General features: G+C 36.2%; 1 pseudogene; it reads right to left on the bottom strand.

Annotated features, from left to right (window-relative positions):
- Positions 1–1,835: 1,835 nt before the first annotated feature.
- Positions 1,836–9,781, bottom strand: part of LOC102823535 — a 71,234-nt pseudogene continuing 63,288 nt past the window's right edge.

Raw genomic sequence — 9,781 nt, 5'->3', positions numbered from 1 at the left:
ATACAGGTTGAATAAGTATGGTGAAAGGACACAACCCTGTCACACACCTTTTTTCATTTAAACCATTCCGTGTTCCCATGAGTATCTCCTGTGCTGCCTCACTTTCTTGAATGAGTTCCATTTTTATCTCATCAATTTCTGGTATCTTGTTTTTTGCCAATTTCTTCAATGTACATTGGACTTCCTCCTTCAGTATCATTGGTTCCTGGTCATATGCTACGTCTTGAAATGGCTGAACATCAACCATTTCCTTTTGGTACAGTGACTCTGTGTATTCCTTCCACCTTCTCTTGATGCTTTCTGTATCATTCAATAATTTGCCCAGAGAATCCTTTAATAAGGAAAGTTGAGGCTTGACTTTTTTCTGGAGTTTCCCCAGCTTGAGTAATGCTGAGTGTATTCTTCCTTTTGTTTTTTCTGACTCCAGATCTTTGCATATTATGTTGTAATATTTGACTTTATCTTCTTGAACTGACCTTTGAAAGTTTCTGTTTAGCTCTTGTACCTCCTCATTTCTTCCATTTACTTTAGCATTTCTACACTGGAGAGCAAGTTTCAATATCTCTCTTGACATCCATTTTTATTTTTTCCTTCTTTCTTGTCTTCTTAATGACTTTTTGTTTTTTTCATGTATGATATTCTGGATGTCATCCCACAACTCTTCTGGTTTTCAGTTTTTCATGTTTAATTATCAAATCTGTTCTTCAGATGATTTCTAAATTCAGGTGGGGTATATTCAAAGTCATATTGTGTCTCTTGTGGACTTGTTTCCATTTACTTCAGCTTCAGTTTGGATTTGCATATGAGCAATTGATGGTCTGTTCTACAATCTTCCCCTGGCCTTGTTTTCACTGATGATATGGAGCTTTTCCATATTCTCCTTCTACAGATGCAGTTAATTTGATGTTGTCATGTAGCACCAGAATACTGACTATTGAATCATGATGAAGAGCACAAGAAGATTGTGAATTTTATTGCCAGAAAATGAGCCCCTAAGGTTAAAAGGTACTCAAAGTATGACTGAGAAAGGTCTGCTTCCTCAGATTAGTGTTGACCATGATGACATGAATTTGCTGATAGAGCACAACTCAGAATGAGGTGACAACTATAAGCATATTGAATCTATCAACCACATAATTTACTATGCCAGGAATGACACATTGAAAAGGAATGGTGTCGTAATCATCATTACAAAGAATATTCTGAGATCTGTACTGAAGTACAAAGCAGTCTGTGGTAGGGTAATATCAATATGCCTACAAGCAAAACCAATTAATACATATATTATTCAAATATATGCACCAACCACTTTAGCCAGTACTGATTAATTTAAAGAATTATTGCAAGTTCTTCAGTCTGAAGTGGATCAAACATGTAATCAAGATATATTATTAAATACTGATATTGGAATGCAAAAGTTTGAACAAAGAGGAACGATTAGTAATTTTAAAATATAGCCTTGGTGATAGAAATGATGCTTGAGATTGCAGGATGGAATTTTGAAAAACCAATGATTTGTTAATTCTAAATAACTTTTGTTGTTGTTGTTGTTTAATTATTTAAAATATCACTTCAACCTGTTCACTTTTAATATAAGAAAGAAAATTAATGGTTGTCTTCAAATGCATTTTTAATAATGTAGAATATGTGAGCTTTTAACATATGATATGTAAAACAGCATGGGCCCAAATTTATTTATTTATTAAAGATACAATATACTACTTTTAATTGCATACAAAATTATAAAATAGTTAGCTTTTCTCGATTAAGATGTCAGGCATATTATTTAATGAAAAGTTAAAACATACATTAAATGACATTTTTCTGTTTGAAAGTCACCTCATTGACTTCACATTCAGTCACATCATGAAATTTATAGTTGTGCATCTAGGAAATTTTCTAATGGAACTTTCTTCTACTGGAATGTGTATTTAAATTTGTCTCATGTCAGTATCTCTTCCATTTTGTTATTTAACTAGAACAGCAATTTGTATCATGAATGTTCGGGTTGGCTTCTTATGATTATCAGTTGAAGGAACATGAATCCAGACACTTGGTTCTACCAATTCAAGTTGCCAGTGAGATAGACTTCTTGTGGAGACTTTGTAGTATATAGGACATTAGGTAGAATCCTGAGCCCCAACCAGAGCCTTCGGAGGTGGGACATTCCCACTTGAAAGGACAAGCAGACCTGAACCCGCTTCATCTGGTATCCTGTATTATTGCTGACAGAGATCCTCACTACACTTCTCCCTGATCCACCATCAAGCCTCCATTTCATTTTTAACAACTCTCATTTTCCTAGATTCATACTTCATATCTTCCATATTCTGATTTTTAATGGATATTTACAGCTTTTTTCCTCATTCTGAATTGTACTCCATCAGAAAGTGAAGGTCCCAAAAGCTTTACTCTATTTGAGTCATCATAGTCAACTCTGCCTTAAGATGACAGACAGCTCTTCCCCAGTCACATTTTGAGTGCCTTCCAATCTGAGGGGTTCATCATCAGAACTATATCTGACAGTATTCTGGGCCTGCTTATCATGTTCAATATTCAATATTCCAGTGCTTTCTAACTCTGCTATTCACAAGGGTTTCAGTGGCTAAACATTCAGAAGTAGTCATCCTCCTTCTTCAGATTCTGTCTTAGTCTGATAGCTCAGTTGAAACCTGTACACCATGAGTGAACTCTTTTGGTATTTAAAATATTAGTGACATAGCTTTTAACATCCTAGCAATTGGCAAGCCACAATATGACAAGCTGATAGATGAGTGGTAGGATCTTAAATATTTCCCACCTAAATTGAGAGACCATCTTAAGAGAGATTTTATGTGTTTGACACAGAGCAGAAGAGTTGTTGGATACCATCAGAAACATAATACAGAAAAAAGTGGGAAGAAAAAGGAAAAGATCATTAAAATCATAGGAAAGAAATAAAAGACCAAAATGGGTGTCAGAAGAGACTCTTAAACTTATTATTGAACATAGAGTTGGTAAAGGAATTGGGAGAAATGAGGAAGTAAAATTGTTGAACAGAATATTACTAGGCAAGCTTAAGAGGCAAAGAAAAGTATTGTAATGAAATATGAACTGACCTACAGTTAGAAAATAAAATCTCAGCACTTCTCAAGCTGAAAGAACTCAAGGGAAAAAAAAAATCATATGTAGACTTGGAATATTAAGGATTCTATGGAGTTCTGGTGTGGCACTGCAGGATATTGTGCTGCAATGAAAGGTCAGTTTGAACAAAAAGGTTGACATTTCAAACCCACCAGCCACTATAAAAGGAGCTCTGGTAGCGTAGTGGTTACGAATCCGGCTGTGAACCTCAAGGTCAGCAATTCGAAACTACCAGCTGTTCCACGGGAGGAAGATGAGGCTTTCTGTCCCCGTAAAGATTTACAGCCTCAGAAACCCTGTTCAGGGTTGCTATGAGTCGGAACCAACTCCACAGCACATAACAACAACAACAAGCCACTATAAAGAGTTGCTCTGGGTTGGAACTGACGTGACAGGACATAACAATAACAACAAAATGGACAAAATATTGAATGATGCAGAAAACATCAAAAGAAAATGGAAGGAATACACCAAGTCCTATCCCTTAATATATGGTTGATGTTCAACTATTTCAAGAGGTAGTATATGATCAAGAAGAACCAATGATACTGAAGGAATTAAGTCACTGACAGCATTGGTGAAAACTGAGTTTCAGGAATTGGTGGAACACAAATTTAAATCTTTTAACAATGATAATGATGAAGCACTCAAGTATTTTCTCTTCTATATCAAGAAACTTGGAAGATAGCTACCTGGTCTACCAACTGTAAGTGATCTACATTTGTGTCCTTTTCAAAGTGAAGTGACACAGCAGAATGAGCAAATCATCAAAGATTATCATTACAATCACAAGTAAGCAACACATGTTTTTTTAAAAGAGAATTCAAAAAGGACTGCAATAGTATATTGACAGCAATGCAACCAGGATTCAGAAGCAGATGTGAAACTAGGAATATCAGAGTTGATGTCATATAGATATTAGCGGAAAGCAGAGAGTTCCAGAAGTATATTTGCTTGTGCTTTACTGACTAAGCAAAGTCTTTTGACTGTGTGAATCACTATAAGCTATGGATAACATTGTGAGGAATGAGTATTTCAGAACACTTAATTGTGCTCATGAGGAACATGTACATAGTCCAAGAGTCATTTGTTAGACCATAACTAAAGATTCTGAATGGATTAAAAGCAGAAGCTGAGCCAGGGTTGTATCCTTTCACCATACTTATTCCATTTATTTGCTAAACAAAGAACTTAAGAATACTGGTTATATGAATAAGAATGCAGCATTATGATTGGAGTAAAACTCATTAACAACCTTTGATATGCAGATGATACAATCTTGCTTGCTGAAAGTGACATAATCTTCAAATGCTTTGAAGTGCATCAAAGACTGACTCCATACAGCCTTTCTATGGATTGCACATCAATATAAACAAAATCCTCACAACTGCACCAATAAATAACTTCATGATAAATGAAGAATAAAATAAAATTGTCAAAGATCATTTTACTTGAATCCACAATCAACTATCATGAAAGCAAATGTCAAGAAATCTAAGTACATATTGCATCAGTTTGAGGACTAAGGTGCACCTGCTGAAGCCACGGTATTTTCAGTCCCTTTCTATTCATGGGAAAGTTGAACAATGAATAAAGAACGCAGTAAAATAACTGATGCATTTGAGTTATGGTGTTGAAGAAGAATATTAAAAGTACCATGATCTGCCAGAAGAACAAATAATTGTGTGATGGACGAAGTACAGCCAGAATGCTCTTTAGAATCCAGGATAGTGAGATTTAGTCCCTCATACTTTGTTATTTTATCAGGAGGGACCAAACCCTTCAGAAAGACAGTATGCTTGGTAAAATTTGTGTATGTAAGGGCGGGGATAGTAAAAAAGAGAGAAAAAAAATAAACAGCATGGGTTGGCACAATGGCAGTAGCAGTGGGTTCAAGCATAACAGATATTTTGAGGAGGGCACAGGACTAGCAGTGTTTAATTTTGCTCTGCATTGGATTACTATGAGTCAGAGCCTACTCAACAGCACCTAACAACACAGCAACATGAAATAATTGAAGCCCAAACAGACTTGCTAAAATCAATGAGTAAAGAGAGTCATTACATCCTTGCTTGTCAAGTCTAACCTAATGATGTGAGTTATTTGCAGATGGTGCTTTTCTTCATCAAAGAGTTGCAAATATATCTTGTCTAGTTGCATGAGAAGCCAATGGGAGAGTCTAATATGAGTTGGATGAACTGGTGATAACTTATCACCCATTAATAACAGCATGAACTATAAATCAGCAACAAATGACACAGACTGCATTGGCACACGACATCCTGTCCAGACCTTCACAGCCAAATGTCTGCTTCATGGATTTGCACCTTCCAAATCTCATGCTAATTTGTTTCATAGCCTATCGTCAAATGGAGCCATACAGGGAGAACAATTTGTAAAAAGGATTTCAGATAAGAGTGTGAACACAAAACTAATCTACCCCAGAAATCAATATCAAAATGCTTACATTTATCACTGAGTTCAATTATAATAATGGCCACTCTAATGATTTATTTTTCATTCAAATTGAAGGATATGGCCTCCCAATAGCAGATCATACATGGTGAAAAAGATCAAGTACCCTGCTACTAAGTAAAACTGACTGCTGTGGAAAAAATAAAACTTTCTAAATGTCACAGCTATTGATATAACGTAGAATGCAGTTCTATTCTGAATAATATTGGGTCACCATGAGTCAATGACCAAATAGTATTTGGTCTTCCAAATATGATCTTTGAAATATCTTTAGTGGGATAGTGTTTGAAAGAGAACAAGCCATAAGATAATTTGATAATTAATGAAAAAAAACCAGAACACTATTTGAAGATTTTTCTCTTATTTAGGTGATTCTTTTAATCTGGGTGGAGATGACAGTTCTGATCACAGCTTATTCACTTTTAAATTTAAACTTCAAAAATTATTTATTGGCTCATTGTTGAGCTGTCACCCTTACAAAGGAAGTTAAACAATAATAAGACACAATAACTGCAAACAGAATGACAATCAACCCTTAGTATGCTGTTAGAATTGATTTATTGATGTGCAGGAGAAGAAAAATAGATACACCCTTATTTTAATGAGATTACTGGAAAATAGTTATGAAAAAAATGGGGCTTCTGGAACTCCTCTGATTCCCCATATTATAAAACTATTCCGCTCTAAGAAGAGTAATGAATGTGCTGCATTAATTTTATAATCATAAACACTAAAGTTTATTTGCCTTCAATTTTCAACTGCTGGTTTGGGCAGCTCCAGACACATAATGATATTTGAAGATTAACTGGTGATTATTGACAACTGGCTATGAATCGGGCTGCTAATCTCCCAGTCAGCAGTTCAAAACCACCAGCTGTTCCATGGGAGAAAGATGAGGCTTTCTGCTCCCATAAATATTTACAGCCTCGGAAACCATATGCAGGGTCACTATGAGTCCAAACCGACTCCACAGCACGTAACAACCAACCAACATTGCCATGTTAGTGTCCTAGTGTAGGATAAGCACTAGATTGCAGAGTTGTTTAAATTGCAAGGTCTGTGGTTTGAACTCACCAACCACTCCTCAGAAACCCTATACAGGGTCAATATGAATCAGAACCTACTTGAAAACACTTACAAACAATAGCAACAGCATTGACAAACCAATAATGTAACAGTTGTGACTACTATTGTCTACTTTGTTCCTATGATGAAACATTTTTTAAGAAAAAATTAACTTGGATATTTAGTCATTGATCATTCTTTTCTGTTCTGTTTAATTTTACCTATTGATTTCAGCATGTTTTATAAAAGCAGCTGACCCTCATATTTAGACTAAGCTTAATGTTTTTTATAAAAGGAGTAATGAGGTGAATATCTGGACACAATAAAGAGGTATTATCACTACCATTTCCACTGACCTGTTAGTCTCCATTTAAAATAAACATAAACATCTTTTGTGTTGTACCATCATAATATTTATAACATGCTAACGCATACTGTTTGAGTCTAGGTGTGGTGTTATAGAACATATGCTGGAATGCTAACTGCAATGTCTGGGGTCCAAGCCAATCAGTAGATTATGGAAAGCCTTCATAGGGCTGCTTTGCGTTGCAACCAACTTGACAGCACTTAACAGGAAAAGAATCAATAATATTGACAGCTAACAGAAAAGTCAGTGGTTCAAAACAATAAGCCCCTCACAGGAAATGCTACACATTGTCACTAGAGTCAGGAATCACCAGATGAATAACAGTTTGTCATACGGTGTTGGCTTGCATGTTGCTGTGATACTCTACACTATTCTACCAGATATAATAAAAACCAGCAGGTTCACCCATGGTTAACAGATTAGACAGAGCTTCCAAAATAATACCGACCAGTAAGAAGGAAAGGTAGACTACATTTTGTTACTGTTGTTAAGTGCTGTCAAATTTGTACCAACTCAAAGCAACCTTATGCATAACATGATCTTGTACATTGCCAACCTCACAATTATTGCTATGCTTGGTCTCATTGTTGCTGTCACTGTGCCAATCCATCTCTTTGGGGGTCTTCCTCTTTTTTCACAGACCCATTACTTTACCAAGCACGATGCCCTTCACCAAGGAACTGTCCCTCCTAATATGTCCAAAGTGTGAAACTTAAAGTCTGGCCATCCTGGCTTCTAAGGAGTATTCTCATTTTACTTCCTCCAAAAAAGATTTGTTTGTTCTTCTGGTAGCCCATGAAGTACTTTTAACACTGTTTTCCAGCAGCATAACTCAAATGCATCAATTCTTCTAAGGTCTTCATTATTCATTTTCCAACTTTCACATGCATGTTAGGCTATTGAAATTACTATGGGTTGGGTTGTTCTTGTTAAGTACTGTCAAGATGATTTCAACCTATAGCAACCCTATGTAGGGTTTCCAGTACCGTCTGGTGAGCTTGAATTACCTATATTGCAATTCAAACTGAAGTTGCAGTCCAGCATATTAACCCACAGCGCCACAGCAGGACTTGGTTGGGTTAGGCACAGATTAGTCCTCAAATTGAACATCTTTGCTCTTGAACACGTTAAAGTGGTCTTGTGCAACAGATTTGCCTAATGCAATACAATTGTTTTATTTCCTGACTATTGTTTCCATAAGTGTTGATGGTTGATCTGAGCAAAATGAATTATTTGACAACTTCAATCTTTTCTTCATATATCTTGATATTATTTATTGTTCTAGTTGTGAGGATTTTTGTTTTATTTAAATTTAGGTGCAACCCATATTGAAGGCAATGGTCTTTGATCTTCATCCATAAGTATTTTTAGTCCTCTTTGTGTTTAGTAAGCAAGGTTGTATCATTTGCATATTGCTGATGATTAATGAGTCTTCCTCCAATTTTGATGCCACATTTTTCTTAATATAATCCAGCTTCCAGGATTATGTATTTAGTATACAGCTTGAATAAGTATGGTGAAAGAATACAACCCGGGTACACAACTTGTCTAATGTTAAACCATTCAGTGTTTCCTTGTTCTGTACTAATGACTGCCTCCTGACCTATGTATAGGTTCCTCTTGAATAAAAGTAAGCATTCCTGAATACTCATTCTCAGCAATATTGTCCATAGCTTGTTATGATCCACGTGATTGAAAGCCTTTATGAAGTCAAAAAAGTACATGGAAAAACCTTTATGGTAATCTCTGCTTTCAACCAACATACATCTGACATCACCAATGATATTGCTTGTTCCATGTCCTTGTATAAACCCTGCTTCAATTGCTGGCAGGTCCTTGTCAATACACTTCTGTAGATATTTTTTAAATTATCCCCAGCAAAATTGTAATTCCATGCCATATTAATGATATCCACATTGTCCCATGATTTCCACATTCCATTGACTCATCATTATTTGGAATGAGCATAAGTATAGATTGCTTTCAATCAGATGGTCAGGTAGTTGTCTTCCAAATATCTTGGCATAGATGAGTGGGTACCTCCAGTGCTGCATATTTTGCTGAAAAAAAATCTGTTTGTATTCCATCAATTCCTGGAAACTTGTTCTTTACCAATGTCTTCAGTGCATCTTGGACTTCTTCCTTCAGAGCCATTGGTTCTTGATCATATATTACCTGTTGAAATGGTTGAATGTTGACAATTTCTTTTTGGTACAGTGAATCTGTATATTCCTCCCATCTTTGTTTGAAGCTTTCTACATCATTCAATATTTTGCCCATGAGATCCTTCAAAATTGCCTGTCAAGGCTTGAATTGTTTCTTCAGTTCCCTCAGCTACAGAAATGCTGATCCTGTTTTTCTGCAGGGAGTTCCTGCTCTCCGCAGGGGGTCGTGGGACACCAGCGAATATGCAGAATCCTCGGATGAAGAAATGAATACAATTTGAGAGGTTTTTCAACTTGTTGTGCTGTCCGGCTATTCTCTCCAGCTTCTGCCTGCTTCTACTTTCTGCTCTTTGCTGTCTGCCCTCTACTCTCTGCTATCCTCTGCTGCTTCTACTTCCTTCTGCCTTCTGCTTCTACTCCTGCTCTCTGCTTTCTTCTGACACTTCTACTGCCTTCTGCCTCTACTGCCTTCTTCCACTCTTGCCTTCTACCTTCCTCTGCCAGCCCAGCTCAGCAACTCTTTATTTTTTATACTTAAAATTACACAGTACATGCATTGACACTTTTATATTTTCTTGAATTATTA

This window comes from Chrysochloris asiatica, unplaced genomic scaffold, assembly GCF_000296735.1.
Source record: "Chrysochloris asiatica unplaced genomic scaffold, ChrAsi1.0 scaffold00248, whole genome shotgun sequence".
Classification (NCBI taxonomy): domain Eukaryota; kingdom Metazoa; phylum Chordata; class Mammalia; order Afrosoricida; family Chrysochloridae; genus Chrysochloris; species Chrysochloris asiatica.
This window is presented reverse-complemented; position numbering and strand designations above follow the sequence as displayed.